The sequence below is a fragment of the Ambystoma mexicanum genome, chromosome 2q, assembly GCF_040938575.1.
Source record: "Ambystoma mexicanum isolate Mex_15411 chromosome 2q, UKY_AmexF1_1, whole genome shotgun sequence".
Taxonomy (NCBI): Eukaryota; Metazoa; Chordata; class Amphibia; order Caudata; family Ambystomatidae; genus Ambystoma; species Ambystoma mexicanum.
In genome coordinates this window covers 1,167,791,335-1,167,812,377 of record NC_090924.1, presented here as the reverse complement: position 1 = coordinate 1,167,812,377, position 21,043 = coordinate 1,167,791,335, and positions in this window count along the sequence as shown.

Genomic DNA, 21,043 nt, shown 5'->3' with positions numbered 1-21,043 from the left:
ACTTGAGAAATGACCCAAGAGAGTGTCTCTCTCTGCACTTACCCTAGTATCCACCGCCTGGGTGCATTTGGACCACCCCTGGAACCGTCTGTGCACTTCCACGAATCGAATGCACTGTGTTTGAAGATCGTCTGTCTGTTCTCCCCTGTCTACCCCCCTTAATTACACTTGGTAAAACTGCAGAATCGTCGTCAGGCCTATTTGCTGTGTCTCAACTGTTAATTGTGTTATTTGCACTTACTCTGCCTGTGAAGACTATTATCGTCTCAGAATTTCAAGCGCTCTGAACGACTGTTGCTGTGTCCCCATGTTCCCACCCTCCTTGAGCGCTTTGAAGCACTTGCCTTGTGTATAGCCGCTTTATAAATAAACATTACCATACCATACCATGTCTTTGAGCGTGCTTTAGTCAAGCCTTACCATACAACTTTGTACTTGTAGTGCCTGCAAATGTTTTTTCAAAGCAGTCTTCTGAGAGTTATTCACTTAATTTGAGCTGTACGTGCTACAGATATAATAAGAATGTCTTACCAGGCCTGCCTACAGCCACTCTATTTATAAGCACTATGGTGTCCTTCACTGTAATCCTGTTAAAACAAGCCTTGGCAAAGCCAACTGTTTTGACTTGTATATAGGTACTAGGCATTTGCCAGGCACTGCAGTTATATGCTCAGGTAGCCGCACCATTTGCACCTGCTACCATCAATGGCCAGTTTATACCACTACGGCAGTGCCTAGCAAATGCCTTTCCCATGTCTACAAAAAGGCCCAAACCATTGGCATGGCCAATGCTTGTTTCTTTTGTTTTCGTGGTATGGTGCCAAATCTGTCAGGGCACCTGGAGCTGCTGTTTTGAGCTGCCCCATATTCGTTTGTTGATTTCTTTTTATGCATGCTGGCCTAGAAGTCACCCCCTCCTGCAGGGCAATACACATCTGGTGAACACAAGGCTGTGGGGGGGAGCGGGGGTTGGTGCGAGGATGGTTGATTGAGAACGGTTAGAATCTGGAGTGGGGGCGGCAATCTGACAGTTTGCCTATGGTGGCTTGTACCGGCCCTGGATCAGATTGGACATTAAACAACAATACTGGAAACGTTACTTACATTTGCAATAAGTCAAATCGAGGGCTCCATGCACTTGTCTAAAACCTCTTGTTAAAGATCAGTGGATATGCACATAAATGCATGCAAATTGGTGTACCTTTCATATCGACGTTTTAGAGCAGTCAGAGACAAGTTGAATCGTCGAGGCAGCACCAAAGTAGTTCTCACTTTTAACATAATAACCAAAGTTCGTAGTTTGTCGGTTGTGCATCACTAACTACACTCGTGTTGGTGTTAACTGTTTTGCTCGATTAAATGTGAAAACATCACAGCAGTGGTTGTGCATCAAGCATTGCCTGTGGTCTTAAATGGCGGTTGTTTACTCACAGCAAATCCTACAGTCTACCAATCAAACAGCACTTGTTTCTAACAGACATAATGCTTTAGTACAAAGCATTCGGCAGCTTCCGTAAAATATCTATGTGCTCTGTGTCCAATGCTGGCAGCAATGCAGGTGAAAGGTCATGGAGCTGACGCGTTTCTGCACAATTCAGCCTCTCTTCCCTCTGCAGGATCGAGATTAGTACTGCATTCTGCTTCATGAACCTTGCACTACTTGGGTACATGCCAAAAGGAAAGCATGACTCTAGAACGATTTCGAATGTATCCTGTTGTCTCACTGCGGTTGGAATTTCAGTTCTGTGGCGCCGTCAGGCCTGGCTAAACCTGAGGAGAGGACAGTTTCAAAATGATCAATGCCTGTAGCTGAGGCTAACATCACTCGGACGCCCTTACGCAAAAAAAGGACATTGGTTTAACTTAAAAGATTATGCAAATAGGTATTCTGTGAAAAAGCTGTAGTTATGCTACAAATAAATTGAATCAGTTCTGTGCATCAAAACCCTTGAAACTCGGTGTGAACATTTAGTTCAAGAAATGTGAAGGTGTTGCTTTAACACAACAAAACCCCATAAATTCAGCAGCTCTTGGAAGCTGCAGACCGTAACTCCCAGATGCTCAATCTGCCTTGCAGAGGCTCAGCTTCACCTCACTGAGGAAGCCCAATAAGGCCAAAACATGTGTCTGGGGTTGCTGATGGTACTCTTGTTCAAAGGTGAATTGGCATTTTGGTGTGGGACTTCACTTGTGGGTAGGAACAGAATGATATGCAAATAGGTATTTCTCCTCTGTGACAGGTCAGTGAGCTGGAAGGTAGTTGCAGATGTTCCTGAGTGGAAGAAATTCCATGTTGAATGGGGATTCTGGAATGCCAACCCACCTGGCAGTAGCTTAAACCAGCTGCTCCTGCTCCCTCCCCTGTCTGTGGATACTGCAGTCGCTTAGCCCCTGTAATGCATACCCTGAATAAAAAAAAGATAGAAGTTCCTGAAAATCATATCCCGAAAGAATCTAAGCAAGGTGGCGAGCTGGAAGACACTCCTGGCATCAGTGATATTTATGCCCTTTTGCTGAAGGTTTCCTAGGATGTGGGGGAGATAAAATACTCCCTGAATGAACTATAATCAAAAGTGAACCATCTGGAGTTACAAAAGTGGAGTCTGGTAACTCAGCTTTGGCCTCAGGGCGCTTCAGAGCCTACAAAGATTTCAGATCTGAAATTTCAGAGCTAAAGAAAAAGAACCTGACCCTGGAGGTTGAATGTAGGAATCTAAACCTTTGCCCGCTGAAATTGCAGGAAAGTGCTGATTTGGATAAGGACTTGGAGGTGTACTAAGGCGCTGAGAAAGAAGATTGTGAGTCCTGGTGATTTGGGTAACTCCTACAGAGCTGGTAAAATTATGGCTGATAAATCACAGCAAATTATTCTGGTTCTCACAAAAGTAAGCGTCAAGGAGAGGATCCTGAAGGCTGCAAAGGAAAAAGGGAAACTTATTGTTATTGGGAGACCCCTGGCGATCTATCCAGATTACTCCAAGGAGATTGTGGAGACAAGGAAGGCTTTCAAGGATGCAAAGGCCTTAGCATTGGATATAAACATTAAAACTATCTTAGTAAAACCTGCAATCCTGAAGATTTACATGGATGGAGTCGTGAAAACAACAGATGACCCTGCAGAGGCTGAACTTTGGCTTAAAGCAGCTGATAGACAGAGGATAGACCTAGAATAACTTTGTTGATTTAATTTACCATTGGATCCATTTGGGTGAAATTGGCATCAATGTGTTGTAGCAGCATTTATTTATCACATAGATATTTTATAGTTTAAACATGTTTTTTTGTGACAATATATTCAATTGTCTGTGTACTGTTGTTAACGGCTCTGTGAGCATTTTGGAGCTGGCTCGTGCTGTGTAGCCAAGCGAGCGTGTAGACGCATAAGGTGCCTTCCTCTAAGAGTGCAGGCTGATGAGATTGCGGGTTATGGAGGGAAGAGGGATGCATTGGAGAGTGCAGGAATCAGCTAAGGGGGCGTTTGGGCTATTTCGATCAATCTGTTAGTGACCAGTTTACCTCGCCTTCGGGTTGCTTTCAATTGGTGTGCATTCTGGTGTCAGAGTTGATGTGATGGCCTGTGCCCGTCAGCCAGAGGACAGCCATCTCTTACCCTATGCTTCCTCCTTGCGGCACGTTTTGATAGTGCTTTGATGCTTCTAAGCAATGTGTGAAAATGGTCGGTCCTATGCCCTCCCCCAACCCACGCACAGACACAGACTGCCCACAAATGGTGCAGTAATTGTTCCCTGGCAACCTTGAGAGGAAGAAGCCGGCCATGACACTGATTCCAAATTGCGGTAGCAGTATCAATAGAGAGATCTGCTGTGCACACTTCCGTGGCAGAGATGCCTGATATCGCCTACCATGTACACCATGTACAATAAGCTGTGCCCCAGAGTTTTCCCTCCCAGTGAATGTGTCAAGTGGGTGCATGACTCCCGCCATAAGGCATAGAAATCATTTGCCTACCTGACCCTGAGGCAGGGCTAGGTAGAGCATCCACGCCCTTGAATGGAGACAGGGAGCGGCTCAATCAAGATTGAGGTAATGTGCTTGCGGCTGGGGTAAGGCGAAAGTTGTGTTTTGTCAGAGCAGAACGCATGTCTAATGTTAGTCTGATATTGCGTTATATGGCTTTGCCCTAATGCTAGGCAACACTGGCCCGTTTACACGAAAGCATGGTATCCCAGGCTGGCTGTGGAGTGCAAACAGCATACAACCTCTACAGTAGATCCTAGATTGGCTATATAACTCTCACACTATGGGAAAGATATTGCCATGGGATTGATAAAGCATGGGCCACATGCCAACATCATCTCCTTTATGTCACAAGATCACTATTGAAGTTAATACAGATGACCAAAGAGGCCATAATAAGGGGGGAAACCTATGAATCTGCCCTGGCACAAGCCAACACCCCACAGGGGACCTAATCCCCAATTACTGGCACTTGAAGCCGGTTCACACAAACCCTGGGCACTATAATACAACGCTCTGAGACAGCACATGCATAGCCGAGGATTGAGGCTACTTAATCTCAAAATGTTTACTTTAGGGTTAAACGACAGTTGAAAATGTAGCTGCTCTGGTGCCAAGGAGGCTGGGGTTTGTTGTATACAATAAGGTCCTGCAATACCTTACTGTTAACGTTTAACCCAGTGAGATGGAAGCATTGAAATCCTAGAGATGCTTGTTTTCTGAAATGGGGAATTGGCTTTGCTCCAAGGTGTAGGGATTAGTGCACAGTCACTCAGTGGGCAATGTGTGCATACGTGTAGTGTGTTGTTGAAGGCAGGGACCTAACAGGACTGGCCAGACTTGGGATACCAGCAAGGGTAAGTGGCTCAAGTCTACAGTTTGGCAGAGCTAGAGAAGGCATGATTGAACAGGGTACAAGCGGTTGAAGAGGGAACATCGAGATCAAACTCCTGCCCCCTCACCTCAGGCACATCAACAGACAGAACAGCAGGAAGATAAGGAGCGCACACATCATTGCACCAGGATCCAGTGCGCCCATGGGTGACAAATATGCTGAAAGACACCCACTTCACCAACATTGCAACCTACATGCTACATTAGCCTCAATGCAGCAATAGCAGAATCTACAAAACACAAGAATTCCTGTTTAAAGGCTTGCAGATGCTCATATGAATTAACCTAATCTAATGGCACAGTGTAAAGCCATGTTTTAGGAAAATTACAGCCAAGTACACTTGTCTCACTGAACACCAGCTGCAGTGGGGATTCGTGCTGACTTCAGCAATGCGCCTCGCAAACCCAGCAGCAGCCCAAGGTCTTACAGTAAGATAAGATTCCTTTCCGTGAACTCTGGCAGACAAGGATTTTTAATTCTTCACAAATACGAGTAAGTCAGAGCAGAACATCCAGGGCCCAGTGTTTTTTCTCTGGGAACAAAAGACATTTTCGCAAGACCCACACATCATTTGAAACGTAATTGTAACAAGAATGGCTCAGCTCTGGCCAATGAACACTGAGGGCCCAGGGGCGAAAAGCCTGTTCAAGCTAAAACTAATGGGAACAAATTCACAATGCAACAATTTTAGAATTAGGTAATGGGGGAGATGCAGTTAAACCAGTCCACTGACACCAAAGTCCAGAGGTCCAATGATCAGGCGTCCTCTAAGGGCACTATAGGTTACCTATCAGTTTAGCAGCCAATCTCAGGATGAGATAGGTTTCTGGCAGTTGGTCCAATTCTGTGATGTCAGCCTACAGTGTGTTACAAAGCTGGCTTGCAAGCCAGCCCCGGGGGAGACGGTGCCTGGATTTTCGCTGTGAACGAAGCCCTCTGTGTGTTTTTTTGCAGTCCAGAAATAGATGCAGTTTGGAACATGTTGCTGCTTGCTTGGAACTCTGCTGCATTTCTCTGGGCAAAATGGGAGGTGATGGGGCCTCCCATAGCTGGGACCCCCAGAAGCCCTGGTGGGGGTCCAACTTCTCCCCAACAAGGTGGTGCCCTCTGTGAGGCTCATTGCTCATTGTAAGACATTGGTGAATGGGCACTGCCTGCACAAGCCCTGCATTGAACTGCCCTCCCTGCCACCGACCCAAGGAAGCTGTGGGACCCTCGCCTGCACCTGAAGACCACCGGAAGACGCATTTACTGGATAAAGGCATCTGGGGCCACTTGGAAATACCCCGCTTAAGGGCAGGTGAGAGCCCTGCAGAAGAAGGGGTTCGGTGAAGCGCCTTGATGTGGGGTCCGGTAGCAGAGCAAGTGTCAGTGCAACATAGGAAATGTAAGTACAAGTCCAAGCAACCAGCAACATGGGCTTTGAGGGGAGGGTGTGATTGTGTGGGGTAAAAATGGGCAAATGTTTTAAGTATTAGGAAGTATTGTTGAATAGTATGTTGTAGAAATGTTAAATTGTATTGTCTGGATAGGGACTGGAGATTTTGTGTGTAGGGAGTGTTCGGTCTTCGAGGTAAAAGTTTCTGGTGAATAACCAGGACTATAGACTTGACAGGCTTGGACTGCAGAAGTATGTAAATAGAGGTATACCTGTGAGTCGGGCGTTGTAGTCTGGATCATGGATGATGTATTCCAGTAGTGATTGGTTAGCTGGAGCTATCCTAGATTGCGGAAGGTATTTGACTGGTTAAGTCTCCTGGAGAGAGGCATATCATTTGTGAGGCGACGCCCCGGGTGCAGTTTAAAACAAACAATGGAATAAAGAGGATACCCCACCCTGGTGTGTGGCAAGGCAGCTGTGGGGGGAGGTATTGTAAATAGGGTGGCGGGTGATTGTACATTGTCGCAAAATTCGGCTTATCAGTGGTGATCGGCACGTGAATTGTAGTTGGGACTGGAGCGGTGGTAGTGTTCCCTTCTTGTGTTTATGAGGCTATTGGGTGGGGTAGTGACTCCCCACGTATCGGATGGAGTGCCGCACTGGTTCATCTAGATGGCGATTACATGTACGGGGTGTGGCTTTCCTACGAATTGACGTTGTAGATCAATGAGTAGATGATACTGGTTGAGCATTTTAGCTCGGTGGGTAGATGATGTTTTCCCACAGGAGGTAGCTAGATTGTTCCCGAGTGCGGAAGATAATTGGCTGGTTAAGTTCCCCTGGTGAGGGAGCGTATCACACGCGAGGCGATGCAGTGGGTGCAGACTGATTATATTTGAAAATGATTAATGGATACCCCACCCTGCTGAGTGGGAAGACAGCCGTGGGGATTGTGGGGTTTTATTTTGGGATCTTTGTGGGGTTGTGTGGGATTGGAAGCAATGGGTTATTGTTCTGTGTATGCACATTTGTCTGTTCATTTGTACTGCGTTTTTAGTTTGGTGACATCACCTTTAGATCGATGCATATGATACCGATTTTTGATGGTGAGGAGCTAGTGGTATGGATTTGGAGAGGCAGGAGAGGTGACCCAGAGGCAGTGTGTGGAAGGCACATGTGCAAGATTGTGGGGGTGTGCCGGAGAAGGCAATGGTTTGGTGAAGATGGGCTGCATGTGGACTGCACTGGCTAAGGTGCAGAGCCAAGAAGGATCATAGAAATTTAAGAAAAAAAAAAGAAGAGAAATGTTACATTATTTTCTAACTTTTGCTCCCTGAACAGCGGATTATTGAAATTCTCAACTTGAGGTGAGATAAAAGCATAATGCATTTAGGGGTAGCAGAGAAATGACTCCCCTTCACCTGTTATGTAGAATACAGCTTCCATGCCAAGATAAGTTAGTAAAACATAGTGTACAGTGGTTCAAAAGTACTGAAGACAAATACATAAGACCATAGCAGCCCACAGGCAGCTTCTCCAGAAGTGTGCAGCAATTGCTAATGACACACATACATAGAACTTACACAGGAAAGAAGCTGAAAAAGCGCCTGGCTACAGTTGAACTGTGGCGCATGATGGAAAGGAAAGTGGTAAGGCGTCAGCAGATGCTGAACCAGCACGAGCAGAGCGAAGAGGGGTCTCACCCTTCTGCACATCTGGGAGTGTAATATTTGATGACACAGATGGTAAGCAAGGAATGCATTCCATGAGAGAACTGAAAGCAGTAGCAAGGACAGATACAGGGATCATCTCAGCACAGCACCAACACAGGCACTGTCACCACTACAGGTACAGACACAGACACAACAAATGAGAGCACCACTACCCCAGGACTTACAGGCATCACAACCCAGGGGCACTGCACAGCAGTCAGCACCCATACGGAACACTGACAAAATAGCAACAGTACCGGTTACATGACTGGGAGGGGTCATCTTGGTGGTGAACAACCCTTTCGAAGGAAATGGATTTGACATTATACTCTTAATAAGACAGCCCCAGACAAACTTGATTTGTCTCACTCTGCCACACAGACTGATGCACACTCAATCATGCAGAGGACAATTGCATAGGGGTGGTGATAGGTAACAAAACATTTTCCTTTCTGGGTGACAGTGGGGCGACTAGGCCATCCATTAGGGAAGGGACATTTGTGACATCATGAGTAGACTGGATATGACCATTTTATTCACAGACAAAGCCATAACTTGTTCAACACCAGGCATGCACATGCTGAAAGTAAGGAAGATTGTTTAGGCATAGTGGGGGTACACGGTACAAAGGGGGGTGCATTGAAAGAGATTAAATTCAGCTACATTCTGAGCGCACATATTTCAGCAAGGAGACTGGGCTCATGCATGCACAAATAACAGAGCAAATCAATGAGACACACATGGAGGAGAAAGATGCACTTGAGGGGGGAGGCTTGCATTTCATTGACGGGTAACTAACTATCGATCAGACTGATGGGGTCAAGAGGTTAGGAAATGCTGTAGTGTGACTGAGGGAAGGCAGGACAAGTGAGAAGGTTAGGGGCGCATGATTGCCAACTAATTATTAAACACGCACAGCAAAATTAGTTGCTCTCACACTGACACTAGAACACAGCGTAGAAAACTGAAGGAGAGACACATTGCCCTGGGAGGAGTGAGGAACATGGTGACGTGAGTGGGGTACAACAATACACAAGAGACACACATCATGGAATTGCGGGGAGCTGCACCCAGGGAGGGGAGAACTCTGGGTAAGGGGTGGATGATCCATGTTCCCAACAGACACCCTATGGCAACAAAATAACACAGTGCAAGTAGTAATGCCACTAGCGCTTTTGAACACAGGCACTGGCACAAATGCATTAGCCAACACACATAGGGAAAGAGGTCATTGCTGCACACATTGGAGAATAATGGTTGTATTAAAATTTGGGAGTAGATCATGGGGGGAGAAATATATTGTTTAACTGCAACAGTAATGAAAGTAGTGGAGTAATACAATACTAGACTTAAACGAGTAATTAACAGAGTAGGTAGGGTTTAACAAGTGGATATGGGGTGGGATACAGAGCATGGGAGTAAATTGTGATGGTTAGGATTGATAGAGAACAAAAACAAAAAGAAAAAAGAGATAAAAAGAGGGGAGGAAGGTAGCGAATACTTGGTAGCAAATTTCCTTAGTACCAGCTTAAAGTGCCTGCAGTTCACTGTGGGGCAACGCCCTGAGAAGTTGTGAGAGGAGCCATAGAAAAAAGATTTAAAAACCCTGCGATTATCTTAACTAAGGAACATGATCCTCTTAATTTAGACACACAGCCACCCTATATGACAGATTTACCACCCTGATGTTTCCCTGTTTAGCTTGTCAGTGCCTAATGCCCCCGGGACAAAGGCACGCACTATAAATAGCTTAAAGCAAAAGTACAGTAAATACAAAGACTAAAAGGCCCATTTGTACACTACCACCTAAATTGCGTGTATATGATCCAAGTGTGTCATGAGTATATTCACCTAAATTAAAGGCATGGTCCAGTAAAATTTTTTATTGTCCCTACGGGTTGGCCATGTTTTTTTAAGCCTTAGTGGCTCGATTTTAGAAAACCTTCCTATGGACCTTACCCGAGTTTTCGTCCATTAAACGCACGCGAAAACAGGCACCAGGGAGCTGTCATTTTGTGATAATCCTATCACTTGCCGCATCGCCCTGGCTGACCTGCTTCTGCGGCACTAAATCAATTCCCCCGCCCCTGAGCCTGTCATCAGTAGACTCGTACCGCCCATTTCCCAACGCAAAAGCACGTCTTGTGTCAAAATTTGCTGCGCTTCAGCTAATGACGTGTCGCCATGGAAATGGTAGGACGTCTCTTTCCTCAATAAGTATAAACAGACCGTTTCACAACACACAGCAGCAGATTTTCGATTCCATTCCTCTCTCTGTGTTACTTAGAGTATTTTGTGACTCGTTTCTGTGCTCTGGTCAGCTACCTTCGCCGCTTGCAGCCCGTGTGAACACCTGTACCATCTCGGTAAATTATTTTACTTGGTTTACCACACAATGGCTGCAATAATGCCCTACATGTACGAGTCCGAGTATACCGAGGAGGAACTACTGGAAAGGGAAGCACGCGAAAACGATGGGGATTCGGACGGCAGTTGGCAGGACGAATCAACAGATGAAGAGCCTGGGCCTAGTCGCATGGACGGCATCTCCACCTGGTGCACATGCAATCGGTGCGAGCTAATGCCAACCGAGGAGGAGAACTGCTGCTGCCGAGAAAACTCGGGATGCCTGGCCTACATTTCGGAAGGCGAGCCACGACCGCAATGCATCACCGAGCTGCCAGACTTCAGGGCAGCCTGCCTCACATGTGGCCGTGTTGAGAATAATGATGGTGCTTATGCACGAACTTCGCGCAACTCTTCGTCCTCGTAATCTGAGTAACGAGTAAGTATACTCTGCTTGTCATGCCACTCCTATTTCATGTTCTTATACTATATCCAAAATTACATCTACATATCATTGTAACGCATGTAAGTCGTTCAATAGTGTGCATTGTCTAGATAGCATTTGTCCGTGCAGAATGCCATTAGTTACAAGAATTGTCATTGACAACAAACGTTTATTAAACTTATCTTGGTCATTTAAAAACAGTTTGTTTCATTCCTTTTCACAGGTGGTACAGGCTGGTGGCCTATCGCTCCTTTACATGGTGGCTCCACGGGAGGCTTGGACACCGCGTTCGAAGAGTGATACCCGCCTGTGCCGTTCGTGCCATAAGAGAAACGTTCCCGAGTGACAGCGGTCAGTACAGGAGATTTTCTCTTGCTGTGCTGCAACCTGACCTGTATAATCTTTAAAGTCTTGTATTTTTGTGTCATGAAAATAAGATACAAAATAAAACACCACATATATTTTAACAACGGTTGTTTCGATTTTTTAAATGAATCAAGTGTGTCTCCATTCAAGGATGGACGCCAGACATCTGTGCTCTGAATGGGTGAAGGTCTGGTCGCTGTGAAGCAGGGTGGTCACTATCTATCTAAGCTAACATAACATATTCTCGATAATGCATGCACTAAATAACACTTGTTCAAAGTCTTTCAGTAGGTTATGTCTCTATAAAAGTCACACATATATCTATACTAACAATTACCATTGGATTATACAGGCCTTAGGTTAAGGGTCTTGACCACTATAATACACCAGTTGAAGTGTGGGTCTGTGCTCACAAGAATCTCCGGTATGTGGCATTTGTTATTGATAAGCAACGATATACTATCAAAGGCAGTACGCACCCGTGGATGAGCGCTGGCATGGGGGCTGTCACGGGCGCAAACGGCCAAGGTGCCAAACAGCATGTACACTTCAAAAGGTATCCCACGCCAAGGGGCCATCGGTCACATGTCCTCCTCAGACCCCGTGTCTTCAGCCAGGCCTCCCCTTGAAGCAGGCCGCCCCCCTGCAATCCACATAAGTGTGTCTCCATTCAGCAGTCTTCCTGTGCCTTATCTGCATGCCCCAGGCCCATCGATCCCACCCCTTCTATCAAAGGCGGTTCGCACCCGGGGATGAGTGCTGGCATGGGGGGCTGTCACGGGCGCAAACGGCCAAGGTGCCAAACAGCATGTACACTTCAAAAGGTATCCCACGCCAAGGGTCCATCGGTCACATGTCCTCCTCAGACCCTGTGTCTCCAGCCAGGCCTCCCCTTGAAGCAGGCCGCCCCCTGCAATCCACATAAGTGTGTCTCCATTCAGCAGTCTTCCTGTGCCTTATCTGCACGCCCCAGGCCCATCCATCCCACCCCTTCTATCAAAGGCGGTTCGCACCCGGGGATGAGCGCTGGCATGGGGGGCTGTCACGGGCGCAAACGGCCAAGGTGCCAAACAGCATGTACACTTCAAAAGGTATCCCACGCCAAGGGGCCATCGGTCACCTGGCCTCCTCAGACCCCGTGTCTCTAGCCAGGCCTCCCCTTGAAGCAGGCCGCCCCCCTGCAATCCACATAAGTGTGTCTCCATTCAGCAGTCTTTCTGTGCCTTATCTGCACGCTCCAGGCCCCTCCATCCACCCACCCTCTATCAAAGGCGGTTCGCGCCAGTGGATGCGCGCTGACAGGGGCGCGAAAGGCCAAGGTGCCAAACTACATGTACACTTCAAAAGGTATCCCATGCGAAGGGTCACATGTCCTCCTCAGACCCCGTGTCTCCAGCCAGGCCTCCCCTTGAAGCAGACCGCCCCCCTAATACCACGACATACATACGTCATTCATTCACAAAGACACCCCTGTTTCTAATACTTTATAAACCACTTGATATGTCTCATGAGAACATCTTTGTGCTTTACAAGTCCACTCCTGAACGTGCTACCTGGCAACCACTGAGATCTACGCTAATCTGCTTGTCGTCGTGCTATCCGTGAACTTCTGTGACCGCTTAGAGCAAACCCATCAGTGTGCTACCTGTGGCCACCCACCTATTCTCCTGCAACATACTGCTCTGCTTGCTGAATCCAACTGTTTGTTGGTCAAGGTAAGGCCATGTATCCTAGTCATATTTCGCAGATTTTTAAATTTCTCTCTATTTGCGAGTAGAGTACACAATAGTGCTATGTTCATTGGTCTCATTGCTATTGACTTGAGTTTCCATTGCTATGCTATCAATAGATCTATTTATTTTCATCTGTGTCTATTGTCATCGAATTGCATCCTTCGGGGGTCCAGTCTATAATGTAAGCATGTTTCCTTCTCGTGCAAGACAGAACATCCAAGGGACGAGTCACATGTTCAGATTTTAGTCACATCATTTAAACATTTCTGCAATTTATGCAAATACTAAGCCGCACATAATGAACTGGTATAGTTCCTGCGACCAAAACAAACCTTGCATTGATCATTGTATGATTCATTTACTTTTGTATCAAATCTTTATTCTTGAAGATTGTATAATAATGTCGATATTTACTTCTCAGATTTATCAACAATGCCTGCCTGTTCGATTAGCGGTTGCCCTTCGAAGACCCATGCGAAATCTGAAGGCACTACAATGCATGTATTCCCGAAAACTGTTGATCGAATAAGAGAATGGATCAGACATTGCAGATATCCACTGGATGAGCTGGTAAGTAGAGTCCACCAAGTCTTACAGGACAAGAGGGGTGATCGATACCGCATCTGCAGCCGGCACTTTTCCTTGGACATGTACACAACATCTTGGGTAACAAAGAAGAATAAACGGCGAACGAGACGGAAATTGCTCGAAAACGCTATTCCCACTCTATTCGTCCACATTCCGCCACCGGTGAGTCAAGTGTCCGGATTTAGCTTTAGGCCTTGTGGTAGTGTGTAGGTAGCCGAATGGTTTAATTGATATTGTAGGTGTTCTATCCCTTGTAATAATCTCGATATTGATATGAGTGTATAGCTTTTTGAATAATGACATTTATCAATATATTCTTTTTCGATTTCATAACCCACAAACAAAATGTATATATATGGGTACAGAGAACTGTGCTGTATTGAGCATTTTTCAAGTATTCTGTCACTGTGGGGATGTGAGGGTGGACGGAGAGGGAGAGCGGGACGCACGGCCATAGGAGCCCACTGTGCCGCGGGTGTGTGCGGCGCCGAACGCGGGCGCCGGGAAGGCGTCCCTGTTAAAGGCAGAGCCTTGTCGGCGTCCCGCGACGGTGCCGACGTTGCAGCCGCGGCGCCGCGGGTGCTCACAGCCGCAGCGCCGCGTGTGCCCACGAGGACCGGGTTCACTGGCGCTGCGGCTGGGAGACCCGCGAGCCCAACGTACCTCGGCGGCCTCCGGCGGCGAGCGGCGGCGAGGCTCGGGAACTAGAGAGCCCGACTCGTGCCGACCGCTCGGCGTCGGAGGTGCGCCAGACAGCTGGGCAAGGACCCATCGGGGGCAGCCAACCAGAACCCCCTCCTTACCTCATGCAGGGCAGACCCAGAACGGTAGCATGGGGCCTCAAGCAGGACGGGCCTCCGGGAGACATGCCTCGAGGGAGACACAATGTTGGGGGGGCGGGGCCAATGGAGAGGGTGTGGCTGACAGCAGGGAGGGGAAGCTAGAGCCAGGCAGCCAGAATAAAGGAGGAGGTGGGGAGGAGGCAGCACTATTCATAGAGGGTGGGTGCCTAGGGTCCCCACCAATCAGACAGGGGGGGAGGGAAGTTGTCCCCGATTGGCCCTTTTTCCCTCCAAACCCCAGGTATAAAAGGGACTGGCCTAATGGCGTTTTTTTTGCTTTTTGGAGGGAGAAGGAGAGGAGAGTGAGAGCAACTGGTGGGCCTATCCGGGTCCGTGAGAGTAGGAGACACTCAAAGAGAAGAGGAACTCCTGGTGCCTTTTATTCACAGTGAAGTAACTGTGGGGTCAACCTGGAGTCCAATACCTTGGTTAAGACATTGTGTAATAAAGGTCTACAAAACTCCACTTCGCCTACTGTCCTGATTTCTACAAGTGGCGTAGTCGGCAGGATTTAAGGAGAACGCGATGGAGAAAATAATACAGACACTGTCAGAAGGGCAACAACAGTTACAACAGCTCTTCCAACTTCAGGCCCAGCAGGCGGCCGCTGATCGCCAAGCCTTTCAGCAGGCCATACAATTGCAAGGTACCCTGCAGTCCACTTCTCAAGACAAACACCAAGAGACGATAAAACACCTGACGGATGCTGTCACCGGCACCCGAAACCAGCCCATGGTCCCTTCCGCAGTGTTGCAAAAATTCAAGGAAGGTGAAGAGCCGGCTTTCTTTTTCACCACATTCGAGAGAATCGCCCGAAACGCTCAGTGGCCGGTGGACCTCTGGGGCCAGTATGTTGCTCCCCTTTTGTCTGGCATCATGCAAGGTGCCTACCAGGCCGTTAACCCAAACGGAACCACGCCTTACGCTGAAATCAAAAAAGCAGTATTGGACCGGTTGGGACTTGACGAAGAGGCCTACAGAATGAGGCTGCGCGACACTAAACTCAAACCGGGTGAGAACCCCCGACAACTCTTCTACCGAGTTAAGGACCTCGCCGAGAAATGGTTACAAGTACCGGGAACAGGTCTCCAAGATGTCTTAGATAAAGTCACCCTCGAGCAGTTTATTGAGGCCCTACCCCCTCCGATGCAAAGATGGGTCCGACAACATCACAGGCCCACCTTATCTGAGGCGGTGGACATAGCGTTGGCCTACCAAAAGGCAGGGGGAGCAGGTAAACCCTTCGGAGTCGGATCTCCCATTCGCGATCCAATGCCACCATTGGAACCCCTCCCAACCAAGAGCCTGCGAGGAGGGCTTCCCAAATGGAGAGCAACAGAAGGACGCCCTTCTGGATCCGAGGAGAAGAGGAGCGGTCCCGACCCGCGATCCACCCAGTTGTCCACGGGATACCGACAACCGCAATGTTATGACTGTGGCGAGTGGGGCCATATCGCCCGGTTTTGTCCCCGGAAGAGAGGCACCGAGCCGATGGAGATCGGATTCATGAGGACCGAGCAAGGACCAAGATGCCAAGGTCTCTACGAGATGGACGTCCGGGTAGACGGGAACCAAGCCAGGGCCCTACTCGACAGTGGAAGTCGACAGACGGCGGTACTACCAACCGTAAGTGATTCTCCTTACCTCGCCAATGTTAGTATCCCGATTCGGTGTATACATGGGGATGTAAGGACCTACCCCATGAAATCCATAACAGTAGAGGTGGGCCCTAACATTGCAGAGATGAGAGCTGCTGTCCTCCCCTCCTTACCCGCCCCAGTGGTGATTGGGACCGTTCTACCCCACTTCCACCTGACTATCAGGGCCCTAGACCAGGGATGGTGGGAAGAAGCACCCTTTGCCAGGGAGCCCATCCCCCCGAACACCCAGGGACGAGAGAGACCCACCAGGAAAAGAAGGGAAGCTCGCCTTGCTCAGTGCGCATCCATGTATGCCACCCAACGGATAGCCTGGAACCCGGAGGACCATGAGGATTCCATCCGGGGAGAAACCCTGACGGACCCTACCTTAACATTAGCCCGCGAAAGGGCCATCACTAATGGGGACCCAGACCTGACCAAGGGAGCCGGTTTTATATCTAGACAGGGCCTACTCTATCGGGTTTACCAAGAAGAGGGAGGTACACGGAGGGAACAACTACTCCTACCCAAAACACACAGGGGCATTGTCCTCCAGTTGGCACATAATCACCCTTGTGGCGGCCACATGGCCTCCCTAGAGACACAGCAAAACATTCTAAAACGCTTCTATTGGCCGGGGGTCTATGGGGAGGTGGCGAAATTCTGTAAGGAATGCAAAGTCTGCCAGTTGACGAGTGGGGAAAAGCCAGCCAAAGCGCCTCTGCAGCGGATGCCATTGATCACCATACCCTTTCAAAGGATAGGTATAGATCTGGCAGGCCCGCTCGAGCCAGTCAGTCGTGGTGCCGTGGTGGTGAGTATCTGTGTGCCCTCACCCTGCTTGCCCCCCCTCTTGCTCTGCGTTCCACCCCCTCCTCATTTCCATCCTCTTCAACTTCCCTCCTACTCCCCCCTCCTTTTTCTCCCCCCTCTTAGACTCCGCCTCCTAGCACTTACTCCTATCATCTGTCCCGTGACTCTTGATAGCAGCTTGTCTGTCCCCCCCCTGTTGTTCTCCCCCTCTCCCCTCCCCTACTTTTCAATTTGTCACTGACTTTTTGCTCAGTAGCGTGTCTTGTTCTCCTTCCCCCCTCCTTCCACTTGCCCCCCCCTACCACCCCGCCTCTTGTTACCACCTGCACTGCGTAAATTGTCATCAGACTTAGTAATGTTACTGCTTGCTCTGTTTTCCTTCCTTTCCATTACCTCTTGCCTTACTCGTTCTATGCACTTGCACTATCAGAAATGTCGACTGGCCTATTATGATAGTTTTTTCACATTCTGTATTGTTTCAAGGACTTTTGCTGAATGTAACTGTATTTTTCCTATGTCCCCTCCCTCCTTGAAGCGCTTTGAAACACATTGTGTACAGGCGCTATATAAATAAACTATCATATCATATCATATCATATCGATACCTGCTGGTCGTTGTGGATTATGCCACCCGGTACCCCGAGGCCTTCCCCCTAAAGGGGACGTCGGCTAACCAAATATGTGACCAGCTCATCCCTTACTTCGCACGGGTAGGCCTACCCACCGAAATCCTCACCGATCAGGGTACCAACTTCATGTCAGCTGTCATGCGACAAGTCTGTGAAAGACTACAGATCAGACGTCTACGTACCTCAGTCTACCACCCCCAAACGGACGGGTTGGTGGAAAGGTACAACCAAACAATAAAGAAAATGATGAAGAGGGTAACAGGCCCAGAGGGGAAGGACTGGGATAGAGTCATACCCCTGATCCTTATGGTATTAAGGGACACCCCCCAGTCCTCGACAGGATTCTCCCCATTCGAGCTACTGTTTGGAAGACAGCCCAGAACAATCCTAGACCTGGTTAAGGAGGATTGGGAAAACATTAAGGAAACGCTGAGGACCTTAAGAACCATCTATCTACTTTAAGGGGACTAGCGGAATCCCATCTAAGTATAGCTCAAGACCGACAGGAGAAGACATACAACAAGGGCTGTCGCCTAAGAAAGCTAGAACCAGGGGATAAGGTACTGGTGTTACTACCCACCAGTACGAACAAAATGTTGGCTCGGTGGAGAGGTCCTTATGTGGTGAAGGACGTGGTGGGACCAGTGAATTACCGGATATACCAACCTGACCGAAGCCCATCATATAAGGTTTACCATATAAACCTACTAAAGAAATGGAACGAGCCTGCACCGGTCGATATTCTGACCACCCAGGATACAGGGTTGTTTCACGCAACCGGCCAATTGGATGCGGTGCAGTGGGGTGAAACACTCACTGAACACATGAAGAACGAGATCCTGGAGACACTCAAACCACACCGCAACACCTTCTCCCATTTACCTGGAAGGACCGACCTAATGGAGCATCGTATCGAAACCCTAAACGGACAGATAGTCCGGCTGAGACCCTACAGGATCCCAGAGGCCCGAAGGTTGATCATTAAGAAAGAGATCGAAGAAATGATTAGGTTGGATATCATTGAACCCTCAACCAGTGCATGGTGTTCTCCAATCATGCTCGTACCCAAGCCAGACGGGGCTGTACGATTTTGTATGGACTTTAGGCAACTCAACCTGATATCCCAATACAAAGCCTATCCCATGGCCAGGATGGATGAACTGCTGGAAAGGTTGGGTGCTGCCCGTTACCTCAGTACCCTGGACCTCACCAAGGGATACTGGCAGATCCCACTACGGGAATCTGACAAAGAAAAAACCGCATTTGCTACACCACAGGGGCTCTTTCAATATAAAGTGCTACCATTCGGGTTGCATGGAGCCCCGGCCACCTTTCAGAGGCTGATGGAAGTCCTCCTACAGCCCCACGACCAATACGCTGCAGCCTACCTGGACGACATCGTGATATACAGCGCATCATGGAATGACCATCTAACCCATCTACGCAAGGTGGTCGGCACCCTGACCCAGGCCGGACTCCACATCAACCCAGTGAAATCAGTACTAGGGACCCAGGAAACCAAGTACCTCGGACATATAGTCGGTGGCGGCATGATTCGGCCACAGGTGTCCAAAATCGAGGCTATTCAGGGGATCCCAGTACCAACTAACAGAAAACAAATTAGGGCCTTCTTGGGGTTTATAGGGTACTATAGGCGCTTTATTCCCTGTTTTTCTTCCCTGGCTGCACCACTGACCGAGGCGTTGAAAATCAGAGGTTCCCCAGACCTGTCAACCAATCACGCCGCCATACTGGCCGTTGAGGGACTGAAGCACAGTATATCATCCCACCCGGTGTTGGTATGCCCGGACTTCCGGAAGCATTTTTTTCTGCAGACGGATGCCTCTGGCTTGGGGTTGGGGGCGGTCCTGACGCAAGAGGTAGACGGGTTCCTGCGACCGATCTGTTTTGTCAGTCGGAAGCTCCTTCCGCATGAGTTAGCGTATTCCACTATCGAAAAGGAATGCCTCGCCATTAAATGGGCAGTGGATTCATTGCGATACTACCTACTGGGGAGGAAGTTTACGTTATATACCGACCATGCACCCCTGCAGTGGTTGGCGAGACACAAGGACACCAACCAACGTGTTCTACGGTGGTTCCTGTCCCTCCAGCCCTTCGACTTCGTTACCTTGCATAGACCTGCCAGCTTTCAGCTGGTGGCGGATTACTTGTGCAGGGGTTCGATCCGGCCCGACCGGCCTGGATGTGTGGTGGGGGTATGTGGGGATGTGAGGGTGGACGGAGAGGGAGAGCGGGACGCACGGCCAGAGGAGCCCGCTGTGCCGCGGGCGTGTGCGGCGCCGAACGCGGGCGCCGGGAAGGCGTCCCTGTTAAAGGGAGAGCCTTGTCGGCGTCCCGCGACGGTGCCGACGTTGCAGCCGCAGCGCCGCGTGTGCCCACGAGGACCGGGTTCACTGGCGCTGCGGCTGGGAGACCCGCGAGCCCAACGTACCTCGGCGGCCTCCGGCGAGGCTCGGGAACTAGAGAGCCCGACTCGTGCCGACCGCTTGGTGTCGGAGGTGCGCCAGACAGCTGGGCAAGGACCCATCGGGGGCAGCCAACCAGAACACCCTCCTTACCTCATGCAGGGCAGACCCAGAACGGTAGCATGGGGCCTCAAGCAGGACGGGCCTCCGGGAGAGATGCCTCGAGGAAGACACAATGTTGGGTGGGCGGGGCCAATGGAGAGGGTGTGGCTGACAGCAGGGAGGGGAAGCTAGAGCCAGGCAGCCAGAATAAAGGAGGAGGTGGGGAGGAGGCAGCACTATTCATAGAGGGTGGGTGCCTAGGGTCCCCACCAATCAGACAGGGGGGGAGGGAAGTTGTCCCCGATTGGCCCTTTTTCCCTCCAAACCCCAGGTATAAAAGGGACTGGCCTAATGGGGTTTTTTTTGCTTTTTGCAGGGAGAAGGAGAGGAGAGTGAGAGCAACTGGTGGGCCTATCCAGGTCCGTGAGAGTAGGAGACACTCAAAGAGAAGAGGAACTCCTGGTGCCTTTTACTCACAGTGAAGTAACTGTGGGGTCAACCTGGAGTCCAATACCTTGGTTAAGACATTGTGTAATAAAGGTCTACAAAACTCCACTTCGCCTACTGTCCTGATTTCTACAGTCACCTTACATGGCTATTTTTAATATTGGCATTTCATTATCAATCATTAATTTACCTTTACAACTTCTTGACTATCCCTTGAATCTGAAGCAAGAACATTCTACATCCTTGACGTGGTCGCAGTTATCAACCACTTCTAGCGCGTATCAGGTAATCTTACTAGGCTAATCCGCTACAGACTTGTTTTATGCATGTCAAATAATAGTTTTATTCTATCGTGTAATTATTTTACCGAATGTTTGGTTAGTGCTTCCCAATTGATATACACCTTAGTTATCGTCCACTGGTGTTTGTTTTCAGTTATAATTAGTGCTATCCATACTAATGCAAGTACTGTCTTTCAGGGAGATGCTGAAGCGTCCGCCACATCTACAACATTTCTAGATGTTCTTCACCAGCAGGAGGTATGAATACTGACAGCTCCATCGAGCATCATCATCAGAGCTGGAATTCTTGTCGTTTGATTGTTCTACACAATGTTTCATTCGTGGTTAGCCGTTGATATGTACCTGTGCTGTCGACCCCAGGTGTGTGTTATGTTTTCACTATTGTTATCCTCACT